At 50.6% G+C, this 14,832-nt stretch overlaps 1 protein-coding gene across 11 annotated transcripts in view; it reads left to right on the top strand.

The window, feature by feature from the left end:
* The window catches only part of SEMA4D (semaphorin 4D), a 118,788-nt gene that overhangs the window by 56,475 nt on the left and 47,481 nt on the right, over positions 1–14,832 (top strand). For all 11 annotated transcript variants that reach the window (XR_007478124.1, XM_033429612.2, XM_012533359.3 and 8 more), the window contains exon 2: positions 12,629–12,693. The gene's annotated coding sequence lies outside the window, so the exon portion shown is untranslated. The remainder of the gene's footprint in view (positions 1–12,628; positions 12,694–14,832) is intronic.

Below are 14,832 nucleotides of genomic sequence, written 5' to 3' on the forward strand. Positions count from 1 at the left end.
TGAGTCCGAGGAAAGAAGCGTGGCAGAGCTTGTTAGACTCCTCCAGAAAGCCAGGCCCAGCTCCGCCCTCACCAGTGAGCAATAACTGTTGCAGGTCCCCTTGGCCTGGAAAGACGTGGTCCACGGGCTGTGCTGCTGGCCAGGTGCCAGCTCCTGCCAGGGTCGGGGTGTGGGGGGAGGTTTGGCAGCCTGGCAGCAGGCACCTCCAGGAAGTTGTTTCCTACTGAAGACTGAGGGGCTTGTAATCCACTGACGGTGGGTTCCGTGCATGAGCGGGAGGAAGGGAGGGGGGTTACCCAGCGTGGCTCTCCTGGTTTTTGGAGAGAGCAGAGAGATGCCCCAGGGACCTCGCAGGGTAGGGGGCCGGGGCAGGGCTGGGCTGGGCAAGCTGGAGCAGAAGCTTCAAGTTTCTGGTCTGCAAGTTGGGAGAGCCTTGTTATGTATGTCCTCGCCTCTGAGTAATCCCCTCCCTGTGGCTGAAATGTTTCTAGAAACTTCTGTCACCCGTGGATGCTTTGGGTGTGGTTGCCATCCCAAGCCTGAAGCCTGTCCTGGGCAGCCTCCTGCAGAGCCACCCACTGGGTGCCCCCCTCTGACCACAGGTCAGGGTGAAGCAGCAACTTCGGAAATGTCTTTTCCAAAGTGTTGTAGTTATGGAGTTGTGTTTTTTTTGTTGTTGTTGTTAACATAGTTCTTATTTATTTGTTTATTTTTAAATTAATTTTTATTGGAGTATAGCTGTTTTACAATGTTGTGTTAGTTTCTACCGTACAGCAAAGTGAATCACCTATAGGTATACATATATCCCCTCTTTTTTGGATTTCCTTCCCATTCAGGTCACCACAGAGCACTGAGTAGAGTTCCCTGTGCTATACAGTAGGTTCTCATTAGTTATCTATTTTATACATACTATGAATAGTGTATACATGTCAATCCCCGTTTCCCAATTCCTCCCATCTCCCTCTCCCCTTTGGTTGTAGTTATAGAATTTTTAATGAGGTTGTATTGTCAGTTGAGTTTGTCCCGTCTAGCAGAATGTCTCGTCTGAAACAGCTTGACATTGAACAGAAACCACATTCTTCTGAGCATGAAAGTAGTCCCTCTTCATTCACTGTGCAGGCTGCAGTTTGTGTGAATTATTTCATTTCACTCTTACGCCTTTTTTTTAAGCTAGCAAGAAAGGATGGGTAGTGTGCACTCCTGCCTGACCTAGTTAGCAAAGTGCATTTATTTGGAAAGGGCGTGCTTCCCGGACTGCCCTGGGGAAAGGCATCTCCTGGAGGTGGGGACATGTGGATGGCCTGGAGATTGAGATGCAGCCGCCGTCCTTGGCCAGAACCGTCCTTTACAAAGTGTCCGCTGGGCTCCTAACTTGGAACAAGTTGAGATTTTGATGAGAAACTGGATTTAAATAAGCCCAGTTAGGCAGATGTGTTTACTAACGTGATGTGATCCAGCTAGGTCAGGGTCTCCGACGTGGGAGTGGGGAAATTTCTGCTTTCCAGCCCTGAGGAGTGGCGAGGTGACGTGGGGAGCAGGCCTGGGGTGAGACGGTGGGTTTCAGACGCTTGACCCCACTGCTCGACACAGATGTGGCTTCTGAAAGTTTCCAGCCCTTTGTACTCTTATCTGCGAATATCTGATGATGAACACGGTTGCTGGAAGGAAGAATCCCTGTGAGACAGCAGTGTATTCCTGGGGTCATAGGTGGCCTGACTCACTCCGTTCCTGGCCCCACCCTGGGAAGACTCTTGCAGTGATAATGGGGAAGTCAGCGCTACCCCTTGCATCTGCTTGGCTTCTCACAGGTGACGAGTGACGCTAAGATTAGAGGTAACCAGGGGGAGATGGTGTGGCTGCTGGCTGTGGGGCCCCTGGTGGGTAGGGGGAGCTGCCTCCAGACCTGCGTCAGGTGGTCAGGTGCCTAGTGACCATTGCTGCGGAAGGAGCTGGGGCCACCTTGGCTGTCGGTGCCCTGGCTTGCGCTGCTTCCTGGGCCTGAGATGAATGACTTCTACCCAGGGGCCCCTCCCTGCCCCTCCTTATCAATTTCCAGACCCAGGGCTTTGGGTGGCTTTGAGGCACCCGGAGGCTGAGAAGGACGCCAGGGGGCTGATGGAAGGTAGGCAGGGCCGGGCCAAGCCAGCCCTGAGGGAAGCCCCATTGGCCGCTGACAAGGTCAAAGGTCAGGATGAGAATTCTGCTTTTCCTGGTATCCCCACAGCCAGCCCAGAGTTGGAGCTCATTTTCTGCTCTTCTGGGAGCACTTCCTCCCTGGGGGCGCCCATCACCCCACACCTAGAGGAAGGGCTGGTGTGAGTGCTGTCAGGGTCCCATTGCAGGGGGAGAGTGCCGTCCTGGTAGAGGTGGACGGCCGGACAGGGCTGAGAGCTGTCTGTGTCTCAGTTTCCTCCTGTCTGAAATGAAGGGCCAAGTCCTCAGGGGCTCTGAGGATTTACCGGGTTGACATGTGTGCAGCTCTGAGAGGCGTGCCTGGAGTCTGGCCCAGGATTCCCACCGTCTGCTCTGCTGTCCAGCGCCCACCTGGGTGGCTGCAGGTATGCCCGGCCCCCATATCTGTGCCTGGACTTGGCCCTCAGCAGGTGCTCACAGGCCTGCCTGAGTCCCTCGCTGTGTCCAACATGCAGTGACTCAGATGTCCCCAGCAGGGACCTGACTGGTGGCACCGAGTGTAGAGCCCAGAGGGCAGCTGTGGCAGTGGGGGTGGCAGTGTCCTGAATCCGTGACCGCTGGGAGCATAAGGAAGTACCTTCATGGGAAGTGGTGCCCACACTGCCCAGGAGGATCTGTCTAGACCACGTCCTTCTCTGTGGTCACAGGGAAAGCAGAAGTGCCTGGGTGAGGCCTGGCCCACAGCCAGCTTTGCAGACAAGGGAAGCACCTATTCCCAGGACCGGGGACCAAGCCACTTTTGTCTGAAGCCAGCCCACCAGGCGCATACTCCCACCCCAGGGGGCAGCAGCCCACCCCGAGGGACCCAACGGACCCACCTGCCGGACCCTCCACAGGTGGACATTTGCCCCCTATGATTTCCTGCTCCATGTCCCATGACATGAGGATAGCAGGAGTCCGGTGGACCTCCTTGGACGCGGCTGTCATCAGGGACCCACTGGATGAGGAAGGCCTGACCCTGTGTCTCTCGTGGGACTACATGCTCACGAGGAGGCCTGGCACCTCGCCCAGGCCTCGGGTTGGTCTTAGCAGGGGGCGCCCAAGGAGGAGTGGTTGTTCCTGGGGCGGATGGCCCAGCCAGATGGCCGTGCTCCAGGTCCAGCTCAGCAGGAAGCGAGGCCTCCAAGCTTTGACATCCTCAACAGAACGGGGACGTTTGATGTGTGCACACACCCCTATTTTCTATCAGCTGAGTAAGTCCGATGGTCAGAAAAGAGATGAGTGCAGCACAATTATTCACATTTACTCAGCCTTTAAAATCATGTGCATCTTACCAAAAAGGGTCCTGAGATGTTAGAAAACCAAGTCCTTTCCTCCGGTTGGCGCTGTTCTAGAACCACATTTGGGGTGCTCTCTATTCCATCCCTACATCGCATCCCCGTGTCCTTTGTTGCTGGACGAGGGTGCCCAGCATGCGCCAGGTGGCGAATGTGTGCAGCGCTCACAGGCCTTTCCCTGGCCGGGCACCTGGTGTAACTGAGGCCGATGCTGAGGAAGGTGCCTTGCCCCTGTGCCCAGTCATTCTGGGCCCAGTCATTCTGGGCCGAGATACCGTCCTCCACAGGGGCAGGTTGGCACGACCCTAGTGGGGGGGTGGTGGAGCTGGTGGCCTCGTGTATGTGGTTTAAGAATGTTCAGAATGTCATGTAGAGTTTTCAGTTAATTTTGGTTCCCATGGATGGGGAGGGTAGACCTCCTGGCTAGAGACCCCTCTCTCTGCCTCTGTTCCTGCTTCATTCCTAACCCGCTCCTTAGCAGTGGTCCCAGAGCGGAGGTGCCTCCTGGGCACGGCAGGAGACAGAGCGAGGCTGGTTAACCCCTCAGCTGGAGTTTTCCACCTGGAAGATGACAGTGTGATGGTGATGCTCCAGCTGCCACTTTTCCGTGTCTCACACATTCTGAATCATCTGGAAGGTGACACAGGGCTCAGAAAAGGAACGCCCTGTCTGCTGTGAAATTCCATCTGCTGAAAGGACAGGGCCTTTGCGGGCCCTGGGGCCATTAGGCTGGGCTCCGGGCAGGTTGCAGGTTAATAGGACCCGGGTCCGGCCAGCAGTGGCTTGTGAAACGTGGGTGGTCTCTTCCGTGTGTGGCGACTTCAGAGTGAATTCCCGGACTGTGGGGTGCGTGTGGTTACTTCAGATGCCTCACTGTGACTTGGGCTTCGCTTCACGCTGGGAATTCTAGCAGAGGTGACTCGCAGCCACCTTCCTGCCGTCTGGAGGGATACAGGCATTTGATTTTTCCAATATGGCCGTCTCTCTGGACTGTGTGCCCTTCTGACCTTCCTGGCGGCCTCCACAGCACCTTGGGGTCGGACAGACAGAGGCCTCTTGGTCCACCGTTGACTGGGTGGGGGCTGGTGTGGTTTGACCACGGTACAGAGGCAGCGGAGTCTCAAAGTAACAGGCTTTGCTGCAAGGTGCTCAGCCGGTCCAGGGCTGAGTTGGCGTTCCTGAAGTCCCCTCGAAGGGATGTGGAAGCTGGCGAGTCAGACTCAAAGGTTTGTGCGAGTGGTATGTGCACAGTAGAGAACAGTTGGAAGTCTAAAATCAATACTGAGGAGAAATTGGGCCCAAGATGATGGGACATGGCTGTTCCTTTGTGTCCTGCCAGGGTGAGGCGACCTGGGCCTTCACGGCACTTTTGCCGGAGCGTGTGGATTCCCTAATGGGTTTTGCCAAGCTGGGAGGGAAGGCCACGTCCGGGGAGGGAGGCAGGATTGAAAGAAGAGGGCCTCGTGTTGGCTCCGGCCTTTGCCGACTCGAGCTGGATGATGGCCTGTGGTTGAGCTGGCCTGACTTTGTACTTCTGCTGTGTATTTTTAAGGAATCACTAGATATGAAGGCAAAGAGAGTGGCATTTTGTGGTTTGGACTTAAAAAAGAAATCCCCGCTTGGGTCTGGGCTTGGTGAGGCTCCCAGGCCTGTCCCTCCCGCCTTGGCCGAGAGGAGAGACCTTCTTGTCCTTCTGCAGCCGGGCTGGGTCTGGGGGCCCTGTGCAGGGCAAGAGGAGTCTGCTCCCCTGGTGCAACCACACGTGCTTCCCGGAGGACACTCGGAGGGGGCCGTGAGCACCTGGGGGTGCAGGATACTGCCCCAGGCAGCCCTGAGTGCAGTCCTCTGCCAGCCCCAGATTCCAGATGGTTCTTTCTGGGCAGATTCTGTGACGTCTTCACCAAATGGTGAAGAGAAGAAACCACTGTTTCTGAAGTGCCAGCCGTGCAGCAGGGACGCCCCTCATCTCTCCCCTGAGTTCCTGGAGAAGGAGAGGTGGGAGCTGCCAGCTCCAGGGCAGAAGGAGCATCAGCTCAAACTGGAGACACGAGGCTTCCCCAGAGAGCGGTTTCTGTCCTGCTCACTGTGACGTGCCCGCCCCACCCCCAGTGTGATGGGCTGTCCTGAGCTGTCAGGTGCTGACAAGGCCTCTGGGTAATGTGAGACCCTGGAGGGAGGGAGTCCCAGCTCTGATCTTGGCTCCAGGCCAGTTGTTGCATTTTCTCTCTTTCTCTGCATCAGCAGCACATGAAACCCACCTCCTCAGGGCTCTGAAGGATCCGGAGGTTGCTGGGGAGTGGAAGTTACTGCCGCTCCCAGAGGCAGCAGGGGTCCACACGGCTGCTGCCCCGTTATTGGTGCCAAGTCTCTTGGCCCACACCGAGGGCTCCTTCAGGTGTCCAGTGTTTATGGTCAGGAATGTGCACACCCCAGAGAGTTGCACACGAGGGACGTGAGTGACCTCCTGTCTCATGATACTGTATGTGCCCTGGGTCACTCAGAGTGCAAGGGGTGAGTACAGCAAAGCGTGGTAGAAACCTCCGTCACGAGTGATGCTGTTGGAGTCCGGCAGGAGTGCCTGCTTTACTCTTGTGAACAGTCACTTTCTCACCTTTACCTTTTGGTGGGATGTTCATTATTCTTCTCGCTTATAACTTTTCACAGGACCCAGTAAGCAAAGCTCCGTCAAGTCCAGGCATCCATTCTGAGGGCAGTTTTCAGGCTGCCCTGGCCCGTGAGCCAAGCTGTAGTGACAGCCAGGATTTCGGGAGGTGGGTTTGATGGAGATGTACCCAACAGGGCACAGCCGGGGTGTGTGGAGCAGGAAGGCAGGGTCACGCAGGGAAAGGCAGGCAGTGCGGTGGCACTTCTGCTGGTTCTCAGCCCCTGAAATCACACGGACTCCGGGTGCACAGGGGGCTCCAACCAGGACGTCTGTAGGTGAGTCTGGACCGTGTGCTCTCAAAGCCCTGCAGGAGGGTGGACAGCAGGGGTGGAAGGGGGTGCGGACTGAGGAGGAGTCCTGGGGTGGTGCCGACACACAGTTTGGGAAGAGAGGGCAGAGGTCGCTCTGGGGCAGCCCAGTCAGGCTCTCAAAGAAAGGGCTTGATTGAGTTTGGAGTCAGATGGACCCAGAGTTTAGACGTTTTCAGGTTCATGGAGCAGGGGTGGTAGTAAAAGCTGACGTCGTGGCCATGCGTTTTAGAAAAAAAGCTTTAAATCTAGGCAAAATCACAGTTAGAGCTACCACGGGGATTGGTGTTGGCTTGAAAACACCTGCTTCTCCCCAACACTTGTTTCTGCTACGATGTGGCTGAGTGTGGCTGTGAGGTCTGGTGGCCCTTCCCCAGCACTGGGGAGTGTCCCCACTGTATCACAACAGCGCAGTGTCGCTTGTGTTGTTGTGTTAACATTGATTCAGTGTGCACTCCTGTAGTGTGTATATGTGCTTTACGACTCCTCATTCATGCCGCTTCCTCCGCAGAGTAGCTGAGGAGGTGGAGGGGCTGAGGGAGTAGCTGGGGAGGAGGTGGAGGGACTGAGGGAGTAGCTGGGGAGGAGGTGGAGGGGCTGGGGGAGTAGCTGGGGAGGAGGTGGAGGGGCTGAGGGAGTAGCTGGGGAGGAGGTGGAGGGACTGAGGGAGTAGCTGGGGAGGAGGTGGAGGGGCTGGGGGAGTAGCTGGGGAGGAGGTGGAGGGGCTGAGGGAGTAGCTGGGGAGGAGGTGGAGGGGCTGGGGGAGTAGCTTGGGGAGAGTGGGTAGTGACCTGTTGTAGGTCATACAGCTGAGAAGTGGCAGCGCCAGACCTGATCCTGGGGAGACTGGCCTCAGAGTCCATGCTCTGGCCACGCACTCTGGCCACCACACTTTGCTGCCTTCCCCATTAGGGGAGAATAAACATGGACTGAATTAAGGCACCTAAATTGCTTGAAAGAAATATAAAAAATGTTTTAGATGTTGACTGTGTAATATCATAGAAAGTATGCCTTTTCAAAATACCTCAACTCATAGAAAACTGAGAAGTGAGTCAAATCAATATTTTACGAAAGTGTGTCCTGGCCCCCACCTATGTAAGCGGGGAGCCTTATGATGACCCTCTCACGGTGTCTTCTCTGTGCCACCTGACCTCGGCAAATAGGCTCTGCATTCTAGAAAGAAGGGTTTCTAGCTCAAGTTTTGCTGGTTGTTAAAATCAGTCTTTAAAAATGAATTTTAAGTAGGAAATTGACAATGATCTGAACGTGCAACATTATCATATTTAGCTATACAACATGGCATAGTCACAAGTTGGTGCTGGGGAACCCTGGATCATGTGGGATGGGGCCAAATGCAGAGACTCATGGGGCACAGTTCACGCTGGGGCCCTCACTTCCTCTCCCCGCTCCCTGACTCAGCAGCCCACATGCTGCAGGTGCTTTCTTCTTTCTTGAGTTCCAGGTCTCTGTTCCTCTTGCTGCATGGCTATGAGCCTGCCTCTCCCACTTCGGGGTCTGCGGCACTCACCTGCACCAAAATGCTTTCCTCTGTGTCTGAGTTTTCTTAGGATAAATAGGTCCAACAAAACGTCGGAACTGCTGGAAATGATGTAAAGTCTGTTTGCTGTTCTTGAAAACTTCCATTTTGATGAAATGCGTTTAGTAAATTTCAGAAAGGGAATCATGGGGTTTTTTTTAAATGTTTTTTTAATTTTTTTATTTTTTTAACATCTTTATTGGGGTATAATTGCTTTACGATGGTGTGTTAGTTTCTGCTTTATAACAAAGTGAATCAGTTATACATATACATATGTTCCCATATCTCTTCCCTCTTGCGTCTCCCTCCCTCCCACCCTCCCTATCCCACCCCTCCAGGCGGTCACAAAGCACCGAGCCGATATCCCTGTGCCATGTGTCTGCTTCCCACTAGCTATCTACCTTACGTTTATTAGTGTATATATGTCCATGCCTCTCTCTCGCCCTGTCACAGCTCACCCTTCCGCCTCCCCATATCCTCAAGTCCATTCTCCAGGAGGTCTGTGTCTTTATTCCTGTCTTACCCCTAAGTTCTTCATGACATTTTTTTTCCCTTAAATTCCATATGTATGTGTTAGCATACGGTATTTGTCTTTTTCTTTCTGACTTACTTCACTCTGTATGACAGACTCTAGGTCTATCCACCTCATTACAAATAGCTCAATTTCGTTTCTTTTTATGGCTGAGTAATATTCCGGGAATCATGTTTTAATAGTTATAGTAACCTGTTTTTTGAAATTGCCAGAAATGTTTTCTTCTCTGACCTTTTATTTTCCAAGTTTTTTACATTTAATATATTTTACTTTTACTATCAGATTTAAAGTATTTTAATTAGGAAACCACATGCTTAACATAAGAATTCAAATAGTACTAAAGAATACATATAGTAAAAATTGAAATACACCCCTACTCCAGACCAAAGCCACTCTCTAGTCGCTCACTGCCAGCAGATCCTTGATTAAGGGCTGATCTAATCAAATAGTTTTGAGTAAATTATGTGCACGTACAAATGGTTACATACCCTGTGTCTACACAAATGAGAACATATTATAATACTGTGGGGACCTTAATTTTTACTGAACTAAGTATCTTGGACATCCTTTCATCTCAGTGACCACTTTATTTTTTTTTAACAGCTGTGTAGTATTCCATCCTATAGATGTGCCACAGCTCATACACAAATCAGCTTACACATATGCAGTGTATATATATGTGTGTATACACACAAACATACACACACATATATGTGCCCACATGCACATGAACTGATGGACTTCTAGGTGTTTCCAGAGTTTTCCTATCAGCAGCCTCATACTGTACTTGGGCATCTTGTACACGTGGGGGTGTGTCCAGCTGAATTCCTGGTGGAGAACTGCTGGGTCAGAGGGTCTGGACATGGCATCTTGACAGGTGTCACCCAGTAGCCCCCAGAGAAGTTGCCCCAGTGCATGTGAATGCTGCCCCCAGCCCCTAATCACCGTACATTTTAGCCAGCCTGTCTCGTTGCTGCCCTTCTCAGAGGTGGGAAATGGTGTCTTGCACTAATGTGCAAACTCACCCCAGACAGGGCATGTGGGTGGAGTGCTGATTGAATCTCCCCATTTCACACTGCCCAGACACCTCCAGCGTGGGCTTCTGGGCTGAAGTGAGGAAGTTCAGCAGATAAGGCTCGAGGCCCCTTCCCCATCCACGACCGCAGAAACAGGGGCCCTGTTCCCAGGAGATTGTGGATGTGACCCCAGGCAGACCCAGGCTCTGAGCTCCGAATTCCCTGTGAGAGGAGGAGGCTGGTAGAGCCTTGGTCATGGGGAATGGGGAATGTGCTTACACATGCCGAATGCTGATATGTATGTCTCTCAAGGTAGGTAATTAACAAGTTAGGTATAACTGGCTCCGCTTCACAGGTAGGAAGAGTCATAATTGATAGTTATGCCGTGCTGGGAAGCTGCCAGACACTGTTTTAAGCTCTTCACATAAGTTACTCATGGATCTTTACAGCAACCAAATGAGGTAGGTACTATTATTATGTCCACTTTCTGGATGAGGAGGCAGAGGCACAGAAAAGCCCAGTAACTTCCCCAAGGACACACAGCTGGAAAATGGAGAAGCGAAGCCTGGAACCCAGGTCGTTTTGACCCAACAGAGTCCCATGCCTGGCCCCATCCCACTTGTGTCTTCTCCACGCACTAAAGAGAACACTGGGTTACTGCGGAGGCAAGGGGCCTTCGGAAGGTGAGGTCACAATGGCAGAATGTAGGCAAGGTGCCTGCAAGATGAAGACCCCCTTTACCTGGGCTCTGCACTTTTGTCATAAATGGTCATGAGACCGCTGCCATCGGGGCATGGGCCAGGTTTTTCCTGTGTGTACCAGAGGAAAACACTTCTCTCTCTTCTGATGGATTCCATTCCTTTCTTTTGCAAATGGACTGTACATTATGTGCATTATAAGCAGGTTTGCATAGTCAGAGGAGATGCGTAGTCAGAATGATATGGTTAGTAGTTACGTACAGAGCATGTCTTTTGCATTCTTCAGTATGGTGATAACTAATTATAGCCTGTGGGTTTTTATGTTGGGAAAGGAGAAAAATTGCTGTGGTAAAGGGTGCAGACAACTGGGGGCCCTCAGGGCCTCTCGGTTGACTGAGCCAGAAGCGAGTATTTTCACTCAGGAACCTGGGGGCTAGAAGCTCTTTGATGGAGGGTAGATACGGAGGCTTGGCTTGAAGGCAGAAAATGAGGACACCAGTGTCCAAGTGCATTGTGTGAGGTGCTGAAGACACACACACAGGAACCCTAGCCTGCTGTCATTTGTTGCTCAAAACCGTGAAATTAGGGTGAATATGATACGCACCTTGTCCAACCACAGAACAAGCAGCTCTGGGCTTTTATTTATTAAAGTGACAAAGACTTATTGAATCTCTAGAAGAGAGAAGTTTTTTGTTTTTAAAATTCTTAGTATTCACATTATTTATCTAAACCTCTTATTTATGGGTGACTCACTTTCTTTTTTCCTTAAGAGTTCTCAGCAGTCCCCAGTGGCTGCTGGGCCCCGCCTGCCCATGTGCTAGGAAAGCCCCGTGTGAACGGGTAAATGCCATAGCTCATTGGGTTTGCCCATTGCCTGTCCATCAGTTGCGTCAGCTGCTCGCCCAGAAGAGCATTTAAACAGAAGAGATAGGTTCTGTGTCTTGCGTGGATATAACTTTTTCTAGGACACTTACCTGCTTGCTCATCTGAAGATATTTTTGCTTATAAATTGGCCATCAGAAGCAGTCGCTTCTGTGGGAAATACCCAGACTCAGTCTTAGGCAGTACATCACAGTGAGGCCGGGTGAATCCTAACCATTTCTGCCTGTCACTTTGAGGTTTCATCTGCTGACTTGAGTTGTTGGGCACTGAGGGGCCCTGGGTGGCCCTGGAAATTATGTGCTTGGGTGGACATGTAAGAGTGGGGTACAAACTGGTGTCTGGGCTGCAGGCATGATGGTCCCACTCCCCGGGGTGCGGGGGCACTGTGTGGGAGAGATGGGGCATCAACAGCGTTTCCAAGGAGCATCTCCTACTTCTCAGCTGTCTTCAGAAAAATGGCAATAATTGTATAAACCCTTGAAGCAAAAGAAAAAAATAATTCCAACCACAAAAAAATGCTAGAGCTTTATTCTGAGGTTTAAAAAATATGTTGGATCATTTGCAGTTGTAGAGGCGTCAGCGTCCGTTTAACCAACCTCTAAACCTTCATTAATCCTGCACTGTGACCTCTGATTTTGCAATTCTGATTCTCTTTGTCTGATAGTTTGTGATCTTACTGGACTTGGGGATTCCTATTTTGAGGGCTCTGTCCTGCACTGGGAAGGGGTAGCAAATACAATATAGGAACTTGCTATACCACTGTGGAAATTCTTCTGTTTGGCTTATAAACAATAATCAAAAACAAAGAAAAAGGGAATTAAATGGGATTTTTAGGAAATCATTTTCTCGTGAATATGTTATCTGTATCACTTTTTCCTTCATCGCCTGGTGCCTTTGGATTTCAATGAAGATGAATTCTAAAGGATACATATCTGAAGTCAATAGCCAGTAGATGATACTTTTTTTTTTTTTTTTTTTTTGCGGTACGCGGGCCTCTCACTGTTGCAGCCTCTCCCGTTGCGGAGCACAGGCTCCGGACGCGCAGGCTTAGCGGCCATGGCTCACGGGCCCAGCCGCTCCGCGGCATGTGGGATCTTCCCGGACCGGGGCACGAACCCGGGTCCCCTGCATCGGCAGGCGGACTCTCAACCACTGCACCACCAAGGAAGCCCAGATGATACTTTTTTGATTGATGGACTCACAGCTGACAGTGACTCTGGCTTGTATTTGAATGGCTTGTTCTGCAGGGAAGTGGTGGTGGTCAGTGGTTGGGGACCAGCTCCGGCACCTGGGTGACCAACAGGTTTCACTTCCTTTGTTCCTGGGTGAGCAGTTGCACACTCCCTACCTCCTCCTGTTTGCACAAGTGAACAAGTGCCAAGCCATCCTGGGTCAGAGAGTCAGCTGCGGGGCTCCAGAAGTGAAGGCAGGAGTTTGTTCTCAGTGCCTTTCCAGAAGTGATGCTGAGTTTATGTGGACAGTTTAACTGTTTAAATATTCTCATTTCCCATTATTTTCAGAGCCAAGATTTCTGAAGACTCCTTCCTAGAAACAATTGGGAAGTATCAAGAGGCACAAGATACAGGTAAAATCCCTTTGTTTCTCAGTCTATCTCGCAGATTAGCAAAGATGACACCTTGTAGAAGCCTCAGTGGGATCCAGCCGAAGGTTGGTCCTTGGTCCCTGTGCTATCTTAGGGCCAAAGATCTGGACTTGGCTGCTGCCCCTTGGGGCTGGCTTGAGGGAAGCCTACAGGGCAGTAGGGGCAGTGCCTGTTTGTTTTTCTTCCCCCACTGCCTTTCTGCCCCGTGCTCCTTCCCCTGCCCCCTTTCTGGGCTGCAGGCCCCTGCTCTAGGCACTGAAATGCTCCATCTTCTCTTGGGGATGGGGGCGGTCATCAGTGATGTCTGGTGTAAAAAGATGGCTTTCCATGTCATCTGCCCTGAAGCTGAGTCATTTTGTGATTAATCTTAATTTTGGTCAGTTAATACGTGGTCAACCGTGTATTTCCAGTTTTAGAGGAAAGAGAAATGCCAGTTTAATTTGTAAAAACAAAAAGTAAGCCCCTACCTCCCCTTCATCCCTTTATGCTACTCATGTATTGTGGATTAGCTGGTGGGGTTGTCATTTCTGCTAGCTTCTCCACACACCTGCTGCCAGTGTAGTCTTTGGTGTCTGCCATGCATGGCAGTCACGAGGTCTTATTATGCCAGTTTTGGGGTGGGGGTGTTTTTAATGAACACAGCTTCACTTCTAGGGATACTTAGCACTTTCTGTGTTTATTGGCTGGTTATATCCATATACATTTTTAATTACCTGCTCTGTTTGGCCAGGGCTCTGTAGTTTATTAGGTCTTTTCTTTCTGTAGTTTATTAGATCACTGCACTTATTAGGAATTCCAGGCCCTGGCATTTATGTTACAAGTGTTTTTTCCTAGTTTTTTTCCCCTAGATCATTTGTCTTTGGATTTTGTTTGCTGAACACTTTATTTTAAAGAAATATTTTGGAATCTTTGGACATAAGGTAATTGAAATCAAGGGTGGTTTCTTCTGTTCAGTACTATATTGAGTTGTTAGAGAATTCCAATGTAAAAGTCTAAGAGGGTGGACTCTCACTTTTACCTTGCGGTCATAAAAAGCATGAAGTATATGCAGGAAAAGAAGCCACTTCTCATTTTTATGTAAATGCAAAAAGAGCAAAGAAATGGCAAGAATAGACTTCTGTTACTTTTACCTTGTGGTCATAAAAAGCATGCAGGAAAAGAAGCCCCTTCTCATTTCTATGTAAGTGCAAAAGGGCAAAAAAATAAAATGGCAAGAATAGACACCAAGAAATGGGCTGGGTTGCGGAACATTACATACCAGTGCACAGGTTGATGTGCTGGATGTAATATTTGTTCACTGACTTGAGTCTAGTGTAGAGGAGACATAAATTTTTAATGTATTAATTTTTTACAAAGCATTATAAACATTATTCACTGTTTTAAAAACAAACATTAAAAAGTGAGTTCCCTGGCCGTTCTCCCTCCCCAGAGATAATCACTGTTAACAGTTGGATGTATGTCTGTGTCCATGTGTGTCTATATGTGTGCCTGTGTGTCTCTGTGTGTGTTCATGTGTGTGTGTGTCCATATGTGCATCTGTGTGTGTGTGTGTGTGTGTGTGTGTGCGCGCGCGTTTGTGTATGTGGACTGGCACCTCCTCCCTGGACACACATGGGTCATCTTGGCTTGCTGTTCCGCCCTTGCCCTTCCATGTGGTCAGGGTGCTGTGTGCTTCCTGGTGGTTCCTGCCTAGCTTCTTCAGTGTCCTGCACATGTCTGCTAACTAGGCCCCCCGGTGGAGGCACATCCCTCCAGGTGCCCTCGTGGGCTGTCCTCGTCCACATGGCTCTGCACACTGGGCTGGTCCATAGGATAGCTGCCCAAGACTAGCTAGGAAGTAGGAGCCATTTGGAAATTCAGAATCGCCTTCGGAAATCCTCCAGCCCTTCACCAGCACCCCTAGCAGCAATCTTAAATTTCTCTGTCTCGTGGGGGATAATTAGGTATTTTATTTTAATTTACATTTCTTCATTACTTTATTTCTTTATTAAGCACCCTTGGAGTTACTTTGGAAGGTAGGAGAGTTTTATAAGGTAAGGAGAAAATTAAGAATTCAAATAGGGCTTCGCTGGTGGCGCAGTGGTTGAGAGTCCGCCTGCCGATGCAGGGGACACGGGTTCG

This window comes from Orcinus orca, chromosome 6, assembly GCF_937001465.1.
Source record: "Orcinus orca chromosome 6, mOrcOrc1.1, whole genome shotgun sequence".
NCBI classification, from domain to species: Eukaryota; Metazoa; Chordata; class Mammalia; order Artiodactyla; family Delphinidae; genus Orcinus; species Orcinus orca.